We start from the raw sequence: 17,840 nt of genomic DNA on the forward strand, positions 1-17,840 counted from the left end.
CCGGCGCCTCGACGCCCGCAAGGGCGCCCGGGGCTTGGCAGGCCCCTGCCATCAGCATGCGGCGGCCGCGGCCAAAAATAACCCTGGAAAGCGAAGCTGAGAATCGCGGTCTCCTGCCAGGGGTGTAACTGGAGGCAGCGGGGAGAGAGCGAGCCAGAACCACACACTTGCTCGGGGGAATCATGCTCTGTCAGCGGCGGGGCCGTCCCGAGCGACCCCCGCCGGTGCCTGCTCCCTCCGCGCCGGCATCGAGGCGGTCGCCGCGCGGGATGGAAGCAGCCGGCGCTGCCAGCCCGGCGGCGGCACCGCCCGGGGAGCGCGGGGGCAGCACCCGCACGGAGCGGGGGCATCCGTGCCCGGGCTGCAGTGAGGCTGGAGGAGGTACGGCGAGAGAACAGAAGACAGACAGACAAGGAGTGAAGAACTTAATTCACTACTAAACCTTATGCAAGGGAAATCGGTGGTTTTTTGTGGTTTTTTTTTTAGCATACTGCTCGAAGGGGCGTTTTTTTGTGTAGTCAACAAGCTTACATAGGGATTTTGGTTTGGTTTTTTTTTCACAGCAGGAGCTGAGTACTAGAAGAAAGGTCTGATCTGGTTGTAGGGTAACTGACCTTCCTTGATTCTGTCCAGGCTTATTCCTTGGGAGGGTGAGCAAACGTCTGGAGGTGTCTTTCCCTTTGAAGTACTGTAAGGTATTTCCTACAGAGGTGGTGAGGCTGATTCATTGATGTGTGTTCATTCCGTAAGTTCATTCTGCAGAGATGGTGGCACTGGAAATTGCAAAGATGTTCCCCAGTATAAAGACTGTTTAAAGTTGCCTATGACTGTCAAACATCAGCTAAAATATTCCATCCAGATACTTGTTTCATACCAGGCCCACACAATAATATTTTGCTAGGATAGCTCTTGACTAGAGAGCTGGAAAAAATAGTAATGTAACCTAGATGTCATTCTCATGCTTCAGGAATCCCTGTAGAGCTGCACCTGAGCAGACAAAAAATAATTTTGTAGAGCATTTTTCAGGTCCGTACCAAGGCATCTGCTCATAGACTGCTCAGAAACACAGCGGTGTCATGGCTCCACAGTGCAACACACTATCTGTGTGACAGAAGGTGGTCAGGTAAACGTGGGGCAAAGCCTTAAGACGTTTACCATAACTTTTGTCTTTACAATTGACTGAGTCAATGTAAATTACTTTTAAAAGCCATATTTTTTGTGTTTCCTCACTTGTTTTCTTTATCAGCATTGTACTGATGCCTTTCTTTGTCCTTTTCTGGTCCAATTTTTTCATGCACTGAGCTGGGCATTGGATTGTTTCCTATGCTGATTAGAAGGAAAGAAGTACGTCCCACAGCAGCACAAGCCACACAGTTACTTGAACTGACCAGGTGACCAGAAGCGTACTGTCTGCAAGACGGCAGAAACTACCAATGCATCTTCTTAAAGGCAGATTGTGGAAGCCAAGCCCAGCTCTGATTTGATGCTGATATACAATAAATTGCTGTGGTCCTGAAGCTTACTTTCTGTTAAGGAAAAATCTTTCATATCAGCTTACAAATATTTTGGCAGAACTGTACCAGCACCATGAACTAAGCAAGTTTTGCTCCCTCAGTTGCACTATTAAGATCACAATTCAGTGCTAGTATAATACCCAAGTTTTAGCTGGAAACATATTTTTACAATTCTTCCATACAATATGTATTTGTGGTAGAAATATGTATACTCAAAATTAGTTCAGCCATTTCCCATGGTGCCATATTTTGCAGTTCAAATTTTCATCCTGCCACAGAACTGGGTTTTTCAGTTGCTCATATAGTACAGTTATCATTTGAAGAATGGCCTACAGGAATGTTATTATAAGATGAAGATTGCTAACCTGAGCTATTGAAAAAAGCATTTTGGAAAAAAAAAAAAAAAAATGCTGCTCAAAGAAAATGGCTAATTTAAATTAGTATGTTAGTTTGCTATTAAAAGCAAAAATAGGTTTAACCAGTGCTTCCAAATGAGGCATTTCCTACTTGTGAATATTTTTCTTTGACTTGCAATGACTTGGTTTCAAAATGTAAATTACTTAGGAGTTAAAAAATCAAAAGAAAAAATAAAATTGCATTTTTTAAAATGTTTTGTCTGACTTCGTCAGTCTTGTCTTTCCATTCACAAATGAAAGCTTTTCTATGTAAGCCTTGCTATGATGTTTAGAAAAGGCAGAGAAAGTATGTTTTATACTCTTACAGGAAAAATGGTTCTCTTGTAGTAGAGCTTTATTGAGAAGTAGTATTTGTGATCTGGTAGATACCACAACTCAGTGAGGCTGTTTTCTGGAAATTATACTTAATCACCAGAAAAAGCTACATTTTACTACAGCTGTAAGTTTCTCATTACTGTGAATCAGGGCAATTGTTCTGAGAAACATTTTCACAAAAACTTGTATGCAAACTGATTGACATAGCCCAAACAGGAAAAATTCCCAGAAAACAAAATTCTCATTATTGACATCTGCTCTGTCAGCAACTCATGATGCTGTACAAGTCGGGTCTGACTTAAAAAATCGCCTGTTACTATCCATCAAATCAGGAGAAACAAGGAAGGAAGGGACTGAGGAAGAAAGATCACTAATTGTTAACATAACAGAGAAAGCAACTTTTGTAAAAGAGCATCCCCCAAAATGACCAAATACTCAATTGCTCAGTTTATTCAAATAGTTCTGTGTATAGCAGAGAAAATAAATATCCTTTTCAAAATTCTAACAAGATGCCTACTCAGATTAGTACCTTGGATATCTTAGAATCACTAGCAATTTTTCATTTTCCAGTGTTACTGACAGATCGGTCCCATCATTCTTCTTTTCAACAATTTCATGGAAATACTCAGGCAAGGACATTGAATGCTAGCACATGAGGTGTTGTTACTCAAAGGTATGAACAGCTGATCCACCATGTGATGGATCTTGCCACGTGGGGAAGAAGCAGAAGGAGCATGGACCCATGCAACTGCCTTTGTCCCCTCTCTAGTCCTGCCACAGTTAGTTCATCAGCTCCGTGGCTGGCCTCGCCTCTGCTGTGGGGACTGGAACAAGCAGGGGAAGCAGGTGACACTTTAATTCTGCTATCGCCTTAACAGGAGGTTGGAAAGTGACTCGCCAGCACAGGAGGGGAAACAAGATGTAATTCCTGGGAGTCAAAGCAAGCCCTTTCTCCAGTCCCACAAGGGGGTATACTTCTCTGAGTACATCATCTCACTAGCAGGAGCACCATTTCACTTATTTGCACAGCTTTCTTAGATATGTCACCTGTTATCCAGTCCTTGCAGTTTAAGGGAAATAAAAACAGATGTGTTAGATTCTTAGTCTGCATGCTGGGTTTGCTAAATGAATGTGTAGAGCAAAACAGGAACTGCTGTGCAATGGATTTTGCTGAATGTCTGAAATCCAGGATATAGTGGATATGCTTCTGCACAAATTACAGCTTCTAATTAGGCAGCCTGTCTGGATTGGCACTGGGGGAGACAAGGGCAGAATAAATGCTGCATTGATAAAAAGACTGTAAGTAATATATTTCTTCCAGTTTTTCCCAGTATTATTCACTAATCCTTGTTTAACAGCTGCTAAATTCAATCATTTAAATAAGCTGTAAAATCTGTACAGTTCTTTGGGCATACGCTAGCCACCAGTTTTAGGAGTTAGGACATCTGCAGAGGGCATCTTCGGGGAAGAAAGTCTATTTTTCACTTGGAGTTCACCAATATATACAGATGTCAAATTATGTTTTTTTTCTGTGTGGGAATTGAAAATAGTTTAATACCAGAAAGTTCAGGAGAGAATGATCAACTGTCAACACATGCAATGTTTGTTGTTGTCATTTAAGTAAGTACAGACTGCCAAGTAACATGATTCAAGACTGGAAAGATCTTTGATGGAGTTGGGGAAAGGAAAGGCTCAGGACAGGAAAGAGCTGCACAGTCTAATGGTGTCCTCTCCTCCTCTGGAGGACAAAGCAGCTGGAGAGGACACTCTGCAATACAATTACCTCCTGCTAATCCCATAAATATGCTTCAATCTAGTTAATGTCCAGAATGAATGTAGCAGAGATGTAATCCCCGAAAAACAAAGATTTCCGACATGGATCCCATATCAGTTCTTCACAAAATCTGGAAATACACGTGAGCAATTTGAAATACTTGCATTCTAAAATATATAAACATTTTGTGATGAACTAATCAGATTTCTGCTCAGGATATAACAGGTCTAACACAAGCTCTGTCTTAAAGTGCTGAATATAGAATGCTTCACACCCTTAGTTTTGTCCACTCTCAAGAGATTCATGCTGTTTCTAATTCCAAATAAGTTAATTATTCTTACTGCATGTAAAATTAAGTGTGCACTACAGTCTTGCTAGACTATGTGATGGAGATGGATTCTGTTTAAAAAGCTTAAACACAGCAAGCTTTCTCTTAAAAATAAAAAATAAAAATGTGGTTGGGCAGTGATCATACAGAACCTAAACATACATTCTCAAGTATACCTTGGCTATGTATCTCCCGGCCCCTGACATGCCAGGTAGGAAACGTAACAGAGAAAATGCTGTTTATCTTGCTGTACTAAGAGGTGGATAGGAAAGCAGAAGCTGAATTTATTGTACTGATCTGCTGTCTAACCATTTAAAAAGCCTAGACTTTTTGACAGTAAGTCAAAGCTGTACACAAAGCTTAAAAAAACAGAGTAGGAAATGTGCCCCTGACACCCTTTCTGATGATAAATACATCTGAAAGAAGATGCCAAAAAGCCAGCCATAGAAAGATAAACCCAGAAAGCCAACCATGTCCTCGGCTGCATTAAAAGAAACGTGCCCCAGCAGGTCAAGAGAGGTGATTCTCTCTGTCCACTCTGCTGTAGTGAGACCCAACCTGGAGTACTGTGTCCAGTTCTGGAGCTGGCAGCACAAGGAGCTTTTAGACTGAGTCCAGAGGAGGGCCACAAAGATCATGTAGTGATTTTGGGCCCAACATGAAAACAAAGGAACAGCCCCATGGCCGCTCACTCAACTTCCCCCCACACACACACACTCTGGGATGAGGAGGACAAAGCTCATGGGTTGAGACAAAGGACAAGGAGGGTTCTTCACCGATTATGGTCCCAGGCAAAACAGACTCAACTTGGGGAAAACATAATAATTTAATTTCACACTAACCAAACACACACAGGACACAGACACACACAGAAGAGGGCTTGCATATGTTACCCCACCCCTCCCTTCTTCCCAGGCCCAAATCACTTTCTTCCCGGTTTCTCTCTCTCCTTCACCCCAGCAGCCAAGGGGGACAGGGGATGGGGTTTAGAGTCAGTTCACAGGCTGGTGGTTCCTGCTGCTCCTTCCTCCTCAGGAAGAAGGATTCCTTACAGTCCTGCCCTGCTTCCCCATGGGCTCCCTCCCATGGGAGAGAGTCCTCCACGAAACTCTGCTTCATGAGTCCTTCCCACAAGGTCCAGAGCTGCTCCAGCCTGGGCTTCCCACAGAGTCACAGGCTGCTTCGGGAACACCCACCTCCCCTGGCACCAGGGTCTTTCAAATCTGCATAATCAGAGTCCACTGGCAGCAAATCCACTGGCCACAAAATCCAAGTCAACTGGCCAAGTTTATCCCTCCTGGCAACTTCAGGGAACGTTCCACCATTTTTCTTCATGAATGCAGGGGGACAGCTGCCATCTCGACATGGGTTGCAGGGAAACTTCTGCTTGGGCACCTTCTTCCCCTTCTTCCTCACCAACCATCAGCACCAGCTCTCCTGCTCCAGCACAGCTCTTCTCTCTCAAGTCCTTCTCTGCTCAGGTGTTGTCTCAGTTCTTTGGTATGTTAATCGCAGAGGTGCATCTATTGTCCCTCAAGTGGTTCCTTGACTGGTTTTGGAGCAGGGGAATGTTCTTACCTGAGCCACTCCTGTTGCCCTTCCCGTGCTACCAAAACACCCAACAAATCAAACCAGAAGAGGGACAAGGGGAGAGCACAGTGGCTGCCATGTAGCCTGGCAGTCTTTAGCAAGCCTCGTGACGCAGCATCCCACAGGATCCAGATGGGTGAGGCATGGGACAGGAGAAGGGTGGGAGGACCACTGCCTTTGCTCAGCAGGACGAATCCCACCCGTGGAGCAGCTGCTAGTGGGGGTGCTCCTGAGGTCAGTGGTGGGGCTGGTGCTGGGGACCATCCAAAGGAAGGGCCTGGGTGGTAGAGGGGCAGGCCATCTTCTGCAAGGCTGTGGGAGGCCCCTCCCAGCTGGGCAAGGCAGCACAGCTCAGGGGAAGCAGGACCCTCTCCTCCCCTCCCCTTCAGGGCGCAGTGAGGACGAGGTGACACCTCTTGGCAAGGGGCAGTGGTGAGGGTTGGCAAAGAAGGGCCCACACAAGCCTTGATAATCAACAACAGAACCTTTACTGGTGGAAGGTGCTACAGATGAGCCTGTAGGAGGCCCGGAGCAGCTTTGTTCAGTGGAACGGAGCTCTCCCCCTGTCAACGCGCCTCGGCTCTGCCCAGCGGCTGCGCTGTCTCTCTCGCCGGGGCCTCACACCACTTCTCGGCCGGCAGACACGCCAGGGCCCCGGGCAGCTTCCCTGCGTGCCCACAGCCACGTGCTGGGCAGCATCAGCTGCGTGAGCACGGGCAATGGCTCTCATGGTGCGACGGGGAATGTTCCTCCTCCACCGCTTCCCCTTCCTCAGGCTCCCGGGAAGTGCCTTCCTCTCCGGCGGCTGCAGGAGCCATCTCTGTGCTGTCCCAGGGCACGGCGGGCAGCCCCCCGCCTGGCTGCGGCAGCTGCTCCCGGGCAGGCAGGCAGGCCTGGGCTCCAGAGCCTTCCCTGGGGGGCCCAGAGACAAGCGCTGCATGGCCTCGGCCAGGGAAGCCAGGTCAGAGGCACTCACAGCACAAGGGGGGGTGCTGGTGTTCTGCCTCCACTGCCTCCTCCTCCTCCTCGGCTGCCTCTGCTTCCTCCTCCTGGGAGATGCCTTCCTCCTCCGTGGTGCTGGGGAGCAGCTCCGTGGCCTCCCACACCAAGGTGTGCAGCCGCCTGCCTCGCTGCTCCGGCTCCTCTTCCTCCCAGCCATGCCTGGCACGCGAGGGCCTGAAGCTCCAGGGCCAGCTGTGGCCAGCTGCAGGGGCCCTGCTTTTATAGGGCTGGTGACGTCAGGAGGCCCTTGTGATGGCGACTGTGCCTCTGGCCGATGGGTGTGGCCAAGTATGGTGGGTTTGGGCCTAGGGGCCATGGCCTGGAAGATGCCCAGGTGTGGGAGCAGCAGGGTCGTGGGGGCTGAGGGGCCCTTCCTGGGGCTCGCTCCCGCCTGCCGTGTTGCTTGCCCAAGAGAAAGGCTGCCCCTTGGGCACAGGGGCTGCCCTCCACCTCCCCTCATGAGCCCTGGGCTCCAGCCCCCTTCTCATCCCAGGTCTGGGCTTTCCTTGATGAGATGTTGGCAACCACGCTCCAGGAGCACCGGGAGTCCTCAGGGACTCCCGTCACAGACCCGGTGCCCTTGCTGGGGCAAGCAGCGCAGCCCCCCGGGCTCGACAGTGGCTGAGAGGGGGCAAAGGATCCAGGCATCCCTCCACTGAGACAGGGTAGGGAGGCCCAGCTGGGCTGTGCAAGGTCTCCCAGTGCTCCATGACAGAACTGCTCGCTGCTGGGTGTCGCGGGGACGCTTCTTCCCCACTCCCCAGCCCTGCCCCTGCAGGGTGGAGGTGCCATCTCTTCTGCAGGGAGCCCTGAGGAAGAGGGGAGGAAGGGCCCTGGGTCCTTTGGGCTGCTGTGCCCCTGTGAGGCATGGAGCCTGTTGGAGGCCAGCGAGGGAGGTCCCTGGGGCCTGGCGGGAGGGTTGGGTTCAGCCTGAGGTGCCCCACTGCTCTCCTCACTGGTGTGAAGGACAAAGCTTCTCACCGCTTTTGCCACCTCTTGCCTGCCTGTTCCAGAAAGAGCTCCCCCATCTTGTTGGAAGAATCACAGGCAGCTCCTGAGCTGGAGCCTTCCCCCATGTCCATGAAGTAGTTCTTACCCTTCCAAGACATCAGCCCAGAATATCACTGCAGGCAGACAAAGGAAAAAAGAAAACAAAAAAGCAGCTGTGAAGGCCCCCTCCCTGGAACTGTTCAAGGGCAGGTTGCACGGGGCTTTGAGCAACTGGGTTCTGTGCAATGTGTCCCTGCCCATGTCAGGGGGATTAGAACTAAATGATAACTTTAAGGTCCATTCCAACCGAACCACGCTGTGATTTTATTACAAGATACACACTCAACATAATTATTATTTGGTACAGGAATTCTTTGTCTTATATACACTGGCTTCTACAACGAAGTATCAAGATAGGAAAACAGTGATCACCCATGCTCTTAGTCACAGTGTCTCTGACAACAACTCAAGACTAAAACTGTTCAGGAATACAAGAAAAATGAAAGGAGAAAGCAGCATGGAAAAGCAACTCCTTGGAATGCAGAAAAAAAAAATTAAAAGGACTTTAATACCAGTTTTATTTCTAACTTTTCTGGGGAAGTGACAAAATATTTAAGTCCCTCAGTGTATCAAACAAGTTCACTTTTTAGAAAGCACTCTAAGATCTAGGGATTAAAAAGCCGTATTTGAAGAAAGGGTCCCAGATAGAATTCCAGTGATTCCTTAGGGAGTGTCAATATAATGTGTTTGATCATTTTGCATAGTTGCTTAAAGGTTTGCTTTGTTTGTTTTTGCACCCACTGAAAAATACATTAACAGCATTCTCCACTGCTGTTTCTGGCCCCTGTTTAAGATCCAGCAAAAGAAAAAAAGAAGAAAAGGCATAAAGGGAAAACAAAACAAAACAAACAAACAAACAAACAAAAAACCAAAAAAAAACAACAAAAAAACCGCAAAAAACAAACAAACAAACAAGGATAAAATTAATTGTGTAATTTCAAGATTTCAAGATGTCTCAGGACATCTGCTTCGGTCTCCCGATCTGCGGCTTAGAACCCACCCCGCTGCAGGGATCACCAGCAACTTGGAAAGTGGTCGAGCAGCGCCTCCTTCTGTGGGCAGTCTGGTCTAGCCTAAGATCTGCAGTTGGCTCTTTGAGGGTTTCTCCACAGTTAGTCTGATTTGTTTTTCCCTCCTGTAACCTACCGTATCCTCTGGCTGATCTCCGAGAAGTTCACTCTCAGTTCTCACCACCTGCAAGCCAGGAAGGGTGTTTTAATTAGGGATACTCATTTGGATAGATTTCTTTGGGCGCCTGTAGTCAGACAAACTAGACTTTGAGTTCTGGTGTGTCTTCTGCTCCTGGTCTGCCTAACCTTTCATCTTGCCCCACATAAATCCTGGGTAATGTCAGATGTTTCTCTTTTAGATGCTGTGAAAGTGGTAAGTGGAACAAAAATTTGGTGCACCCTGGAAAATAAGTGCAGCTGTGATTGGCAGTTGCAACAGAAAGTTAGATAAAATATAGTATCAATTGCAAATGTTAATTAAGCAGGGCATTTTTTTTAAGATTACCAGCAATGCTTAGTCACTGTAACTATCTATACTTGTAACCCACACCTGGGTTGAGGTCTCTGGAGCCTCCTGGTGCAGAAATTAATGTGTCATGGCTTGAGGAAGTCTGCCTTATACAGAAAACAATGCTTTTAGAGAAGATGCTGCTTTATTTCTTTATTTTAGAATTACAAGGTCTTTTTCCCAGGAGACTCCCCTTACACAGAAGGGAAAGGCTCTGTCTGCCTGTCATTTTTACTGAAGGTGCTGGTTTGACTTGCTTATCTTGGCTATTGCCCATCAGGTTTTACTTTGCCTCAGATATATGCATGTCCATTATTTCATTCCAGCCTCTCCCATGGCTACATGATTAACCAGCAAACACTCTGCCAAAGTGTCAGCTTTCTGGGATTTCTGGACCTTTATTTTTAGCCTTTCTTCCATATTGAAGCTATCCCTGCCTTAACACAAAATCACGCTTCTGGGGTGGTCTTGGTCCAAATTTTCCAAGCTTGTATTTCGGCCTTCCAAAGATCACATTCAATGGAAAGGGGCTGGGAGCATTCTTGAAAACGTGAGAGTTTAACTTTCTCCATTATAATACATGCTGTTGTAACACAGTTAGAATTCTGCATAAACTTTGAAGTTCAGTGAATTTTTATGGACCCCACATGACTTTTTCCTAGTGTTATCTCTTAATCAAGGGTGTATTATGGCAGTGTCACTTCCCATCCATCCTGCCCTTTTGCAGCAGTGCTGCATGCATCTTTTCCTGCACACCAAGCCTTGGGCAGAATGCGGCAACCCAGGTTTAACATTTGTGGTTCTGCTGCATTATTGGACAGTCCTGTCTGCAACATGTGCCATCAAATAGCCATCAGTGTAACTGCCTTTAAGTGATGCAAAGCAGGGGTGCCTTATTTGACAGTTCTTTGAAGAGTGTGAGTTGATATGGTTTTATTTCTCTCTACAGAGCTAAATCAAACAGTCAGAGCTGTAACTCAGCACACTATGTATGGTATATTACAGATGTGAATGATACATCAATATTTCATGCATTGCTGTCCAGCCTGTAGCACCAAGAAGAGCTGCAGGGAAAACACAAACAAATAAACAAGAACTACTAAGATAAGACTCTCTTCACTGTGTTTGAATAGGATGATTAAAGTTGTCCCTCTTCCTATGGTGGTGCCAGTGGTGGGAAGCTACACCTTGTCTTCTCAGGCGCCTGTGACATTATCATTCAGTCTTGCAATGATGTTCGCAAAGTTCTTCATCAAAACAAGTCAGAAAAATTCTCAGTGGTAGAAGGAAGAGGAAAGCATTTGACAGGGAAAAAAAAATCTCGCTGTGATTTTGGACTGAACCGTTAGTAAAAGGATATAGGCTTTTATTCTTCATAAATCCTCTCTTTTACTGCCTGGAAAAGAGCATGAAGCCGAAATCAGAAATTTCCTAGAAGAAAACTATAGCTTCATTGTTGCAGAGCAAATACACAAATGCTAAAATAAATGTTACCACTAGATGACAGCAAATACTCGTATTCTGTGGCAAAAATTTTCTTTTGTGTGAGCAGCTCAATCAAAAGCTGCTCACAGAAGCCAAAAAAAGGCAAAGAAATCGCGTGTTAGGGGAGAAGCTGGGATAAACTCCCTTATGGAAGCGAATTCTCTTCCTCCTGGACATAACAGCAGAGCTCTTCATTGAGTAAAATTCACTTACGGGGCTGTAAATTCTTTGTTTCAGCCCAAATAGCATGCTGGTTTTTAGTCGTAAATTTGAAGAATTGTCCTCTGAGATATTAGGTTTTCTGATGTCCTTTGAAAACTGCAATTCTAGAAACTGTCAGTTTTAATTTTTAATCACCTTCCTTCCATTCCTCTGAGGAAGATGCTAATCCCGCAGGGATGTTTTCAGGAACAAGGAGCAGAATTTTTACTAAGAAGCAAATACAATGTTAATCAGAAGTTTTATTTATTCAGGCTATTACTTATGAGCAACCTGATCTAGCTGAAGATTTCCCTTCTCACTGGAGGGGTGTTAGACTAGATGATCTCTAAACATCCCTTCCAATCAAAACTTGTTCAGTTTTGTGATTATGTAATTATAGAATCATAGAATCCTTTAAGATCATAGAAGAATCCTTTAAGACCATAGAAACCTTTAAGATCATCAAGTGCAACTGTTAAATGACAAGGTCCTTCTGGAAAATACAGTTTTAATCACATATCAACACAGCATTTGTTCAATATATTGATGGCAACCATATCATTTTAAGGAAGGCATCAAAGTTTCTCACAAACCAAGTAACCTTAAATGAATATTCCTAAAGTTCAGACTCTAGAGGCAAAGGTACTTCACTTCAGCTAACCAGCCTTTCTTTGTATTAGGGAAGGAACTGCCACAAAAGGTATCTGTATAAGAGATGCTTTTAGAAGAAGAAAAAAAAAAATCAGAAGTGCTTATTGTAATGTTGACAGCAGCTAAAATAAGGAACTCACGAGTGTTGACACTGAAGGTACTGTATGCCGTATGTACAGGTAGAGGAAAGTATGGAAAATGTCTAAGTGAAATGAACCTTGAAATATCAAGGACTTCAATCCATAAATCCCAGAAATATTTCAGAATTCACAATAAATGTGGTCAGTTATTGCTTATAAGTACAGTGGGTGTTTCCTGGAATGAAGAAAGGGCAGAGGAAAATGCTGGAGGCAGAAATTACAAAGGCCTCTGAGTGCTAGCACAGTATTTATAATGATATGCTGGCATTGGCCCTAGCTTACTCCCTAGAAAGCAAGAGAGGCAACTGTACTGCTGAAATTCCTAAACTCTGCTGGCTACTGTCCTTGGCTGAGGCTTGGCTGAGGAAAAGCTCTGTGCTGGCGATGGGATGACTAGTCTTTTGCTCAGTGCAAAATCCACATCCTGCACAAGATGTTGTGGACATTACTACACTAACATCCTGTTACTATAGTATTTATTGTCCCTCTGGAGTGCTGGACAAAGAATTTTTTGAATTATTTGCTGTTATTTAATGATACATGTAAAAGAGAATAAATGTGAAGGGTGTGGTGTTACAACTTGATTTTTAGTTCTCTGCAGCTTCTCTTGCACTTGAGGTTCCCAAAACAGGTTTACAAGACATGACTAACAATACAATGACCAAAGCAAGCAATTCCTTACTGATGGGTAGCTCACATTAGACTGAGGACTTGAAATGCCTCCTTGGAAAGTGTAAGCCTCACAGCACACAGCAACACAGTCTCTCCCCCTACCAAAGGACTTGGAATGCCCAGAACAGCTCTCACAAGAGATTCTCTCTTGCAAGCTGCACAACTGTGTTGTGGCCTTCACAGAAAAATTTGACTGCCACTACATCACACAGTAGTTGACACATTTCCCAAATGCAAAACAGTAATTCATAACGGACAAAGGTTTAGCTGACCCCTCAGCTAGTGGTGAGTGAGATACAGGGACAGTTGCTTTCCTCCTGCAGAGAAGAAGGAACAAGTTGCTTTACTAGAAAAAGCAGTGTAATTACAAGTCTTAATGGCTTAATTAAACTGTCACATATTTTTATGTTTAGAAAGTCTGAGGATCTGTTTGAAGTAAGTATAGAAAAAGTGGAAGTGCTTTCTTTTCCCTGCCACGTGCCACCCTTTGCACACACACAATTCTTACAGCTCAGTTAAAGGTTTGCTTGTAGAAAAGACAGAGCCTGGGATACAGCACAAGGCACAAGCAGGGATTTATTACGGATCAATCTTATCCAGACCTGGGATCTTGGAGCAATATGTGTGTGCCATGCATCTCAGGTGTGAAGCATGAGACAAGGCAAGGGAGATGTGCCCATGGGAGAGTGCTGTGTGCTCTGGAAGGAGAGAAAGAAGTAGATATGAAAGGTAACATGGCATGTCAAATGCAGTGCACCCAAGTAGAAGAGGGCAGCATTGCATCCCACTGTCCCACCAGTGCCTGGAGTCTAGGAATAAGTTTTACCATCCACTCCAGCAGACCCCGGGACACGGCTGCAAGGAGGGCTTCACAACTCTACATGGACCCAGCCCTTGCTCACCTCTGCCTCTGCAGACATCCCTGGCAGTAGGTCATAATGGGCAGATCCCAAGTTCTAATCCATGGCAGGGCCATGCACCCTGGAGCCTCTAATAAGCACAGAAGTGCTATTTAATAAGGTCCCTTCTAACCCAGATTATTCTATGATTCTATGAATTCACCTTAGCTTCTAGCAGGAAAACAAACAAACAAACACAAACAAACAACACAAAACAAAAACAACCAAACAAAGAAAAAAAGAAAGAAAAACAAACAAACCAGAAACCAGCAATCTCCACTTTCTCAAGAGGCAAAAATTCTGGTATCTTCAGCAAATTGAACAGTTTTCCAAAGAATCTTTTATCACAAACAGACACAAAGAACGAAAGACTTCTCCCATGGCCCTTTTGAGATGTCTATTTATTGTTTCATGCTCTCTTCGTAGAAAGAAAGCTCTAGAAGACAAACTGATTTTAAAAATGGCACTTGCTAACAAAGCCACTAAGCTATTGTAAAGTAGACCATTCTGTTCAGCTAGCATGGTTGAAAATTTTTTCAGCCATGTGTTTAATGTTAATCCAAGCCAATATCACTGTTATTCAGCTGAGGTTAATGCTCTTACCAGTCAATGCAAACACAATCTGCTTCACTCCAGTGTCAGACCAGTCTGAAGTTCGGGACAGCCTGACCTAGCTGGACATGCAGGGTAACTCCAGGAAAGGAGCGGTCACTGTTCACACAATAGCAGCATTTTTTTTCCCCAGAGTGACGATGTCAGTGCATCCTAAGAAAACGTGCTGAGACAAAAGTAGGAGAAAGGATCAGCCAGGAGACCGGCTGGTGCAGGGCACTCGCCCTTGCACTTGCAGGTTGCTTTGCCCTGCTGCCAGTCATAGCATTTAGTTGTACAGTAACTAGGTCCCTTCACCTTGTTACAATGATATCGTGGCATCACATTGTTATACATTGCTAGCAGATAATCGTAATGGTATTTAACTAACAAACAAACCCCACAAAACAAAACAAAACAAACAAAAAAAAAACACAAAAACAAACAAACAAACAAACAAAAAACTTTCTCCATAATTAAAGATTCGATGCTGTGGATCTGAGCAAAACTTCTGCTCTGAACTATAGTATTTCACGTTGCATTGAGCTGAAAATAAAATTATGGAAATACCAATATCTTAGTAATATTAAGAGAATAAGAACCTTTATTAGCTGCTCATTCCTATTAAAAAGAAGTTTCAAACAACAACAGTAGACTGAAAGTAATAAATAAAACCACAGGAGAGAGACCTCCACGAAACTCTGCTTCATGAGTCCTTCCCACAAGGTCCAGAGCTGCTCCAGCCTGGGCTTCCCACAGAGTCACAGGCTGCTTCGGGAACACCCACCTCCCCTGGCACCAGGGTCTTTCAAATCTGCATAATCAGAGTCCACTGGCAGCAAATCCACTGGCCACAAAATCCAAGTCAACTGGCCAAGTTTATCCCTCCTGGCAACTTCAGGGAACGTTCCACCATTTTTCTTCATGAATGCAGGGGGACAGCTGCCATCTCGACATGGGTTGCAGGGAAACTTCTGCTTGGGCACCTTCTTCCCCTTCTTCCTCACCAACCATCAGCACCAGCTCTCCTGCTCCAGCACAGCTCTTCTCTCTCAAGTCCTTCTCTGCTCAGGTGTTATCTCAGTTCTTTGGTATGTTAATCGCAGAGGTGCATCTATTGTCCCTCAAGTGGTTCCTTGACTGGTTTTGGAGCAGGGGAATGTTCTTACCTGAGCCACTCCTGTTGCCCTTCCCGTGCTACCAAAACACCCAACAAATCAAACCAGAAGAGGGACAAGGGGAGAGCACAGTGGCTGCCATGTAGCCTGGCAGTCTTTAGCAAGCCTCGTGACGCAGCATCCCACAGGATCCAGATGGGTGAGGCATGGGACAGGAGAAGGGTGGGAGGACCACTGCCTTTGCTCAGCAGGACGAATCCCACCCGTGGAGCAGCTGCTAGTGGGGGTGCTCCTGAGGTCAGTGGTGGGGCTGGTGCTGGGGACCATCCAAAGGAAGGGCCTGGGTGGTAGAGGGGCAGGCCATCTTCTGCAAGGCTGTGGGAGGCCCCTCCCAGCTGGGCAAGGCAGCACAGCTCAGGGGAAGCAGGACCCTCTCCTCCCCTCCCCTTCAGGGCGCAGTGAGGACGAGGTGACACCTCTTGGCAAGGGGCAGTGGTGAGGGTTGGCAAAGAAGGGCCCACACAAGCCTTGATAATCAACAACAGAACCTTTACTGGTGGAAGGTGCTACAGATGAGCCTGTAGGAGGCCCGGAGCAGCTTTGTTCAGTGGAACGGAGCTCTCCCCCTGTCAACGCGCCTCGGCTCTGCCCAGCGGCTGCGCTGTCTCTCTCGCCGGGGCCTCACACCACTTCTCGGCCGGCAGACACGCCAGGGCCCCGGGCAGCTTCCCTGCGTGCCCACAGCCACGTGCTGGGCAGCATCAGCTGCGTGAGCACGGGCAATGGCTCTCATGGTGCGACGGGGAATGTTCCTCCTCCACCGCTTCCCCTTCCTCAGGCTCCCGGGAAGTGCCTTCCTCTCCGGCGGCTGCAGGAGCCATCTCTGTGCTGTCCCAGGGCACGGCGGGCAGCCCCCCGCCTGGCTGCGGCAGCTGCTCCCGGGCAGGCAGGCAGGCCTGGGCTCCAGAGCCTTCCCTGGGGGGCCCAGAGACAAGCGCTGCATGGCCTCGGCCAGGGAAGCCAGGTCAGAGGCACTCACAGCACAAGGGGGGGTGCTGGTGTTCTGCCTCCACTGCCTCCTCCTCCTCCTCGGCTGCCTCTGCTTCCTCCTCCTGGGAGATGCCTTCCTCCTCCGTGGTGCTGGGGAGCAGCTCCGTGGCCTCCCACACCAAGGTGTGCAGCCACCTGCCTCGCTGCTCCGGCTCCTCTTCCTCCCAGCCATGCCTGGCACGCGAGGGCCTGAAGCTCCAGGGCCAGCTGTGGCCAGCTGCAGGGGCCCTGCTTTTATAGGGCTGGTGACGTCAGGAGGCCCTTGTGATGGCGACTGTGCCTCTGGCCGACGGGTGTGGCCAAGTATGGTGGGTTTGGGCCTAGGGGCCATGGCCTGGAAGATGCCCAGGTGTGGGAGCAGCAGGGTCGTGGGGGCTGAGGGGCCCTTCCTGGGGCTCGCTCCCGCCTGCCGTGTTGCTTGCCCAAGAGAAAGGCTGCCCCTTGGGCACAGGGGCTGCCCTCCACCTCCCCTCATGAGCCCTGGGCTCCAGCCCCCTTCTCATCCCAGGTCTGGGCTTTCCTTGATGAGACATTGGCAACCACGCTCCAGGAGCACCAGGAGTCCTCAGGGACCCTGTGACACAACCACCCATGCTCAGCAGTAGCTGAGGGTACCAAGCTGCCATTCCATGCAGAATTATGGCTATAACATAATTAGCAGCTTAGAGAAACACATGCCTGATATGGTATTTGTGGTCTTGAGAAAGGGAGACAAGTATGTCATGTAGAGGCAGAGAGGTAGGGGGTGATAAAGGTATGGGGCACAGGCCTAGCACTGGAGATCCCATAACTATTCACCCATGGTCAGTTAAAGCAACGTAGACCTGGACCTGGTTAAAATTCAGGTTTAGGGGTAAAACACAGAGAACAGATTGATGGTATCTAACATTTTTACATGTATATAGCCAATGGGGATGCAATGTGGATCTGCAGGGCAGTGAAGGAAGGGCAAAGCCTGTTAAGGACAGTCAAGTGGGTCTGAGAGGAAGAAAGAAAACACAAGCGCTGCTGTTTAGGCTCGTGCTCCTGGTAGCAGGCGTTAGTACCCCTAACCACTAAACCATCTTATGAAACACCACATCTACCCCCTTTTTGCATATTTCCAGGGATGGTGCCTCCACCACCTCCCTGGGCAGCCTATTCCCATGCCTCACCACCTTTCTATGAAGGTATTTTTTCTAACATCCAGCCTCAACTTCCCCTGGTGCAGCTTGACCCCATTTCCTCTTGTCCTATCACTGGTCACCAGGGAGAAAAGGCCTACACAAGCCCCACTACAACCTCCTTTCAGGTAGTTGTAGAGAGCAATGAGGTCTCCCCTCAGCCTCTTCTTCTCCAGGCTGAACAGCCCCAGCTCGCTCAACCTCTCCTCATAGGGCCGGTTCTCCAGACCCCTAATCAGCCTAGTTGCCCCTCTCTGCACCCTCTCCAGCACCTCCATGTCCTTCTTATACTGTGGTGCCCAAAACTGCACACAGTGCTTGAGGTGCAGCCTCACCAAGGCCAAGTACAGGAGCAGGATCACC

Source organism: Apus apus, chromosome Z (genome assembly GCF_020740795.1).
Source record: "Apus apus isolate bApuApu2 chromosome Z, bApuApu2.pri.cur, whole genome shotgun sequence".
Classification (NCBI taxonomy): domain Eukaryota; kingdom Metazoa; phylum Chordata; class Aves; order Apodiformes; family Apodidae; genus Apus; species Apus apus.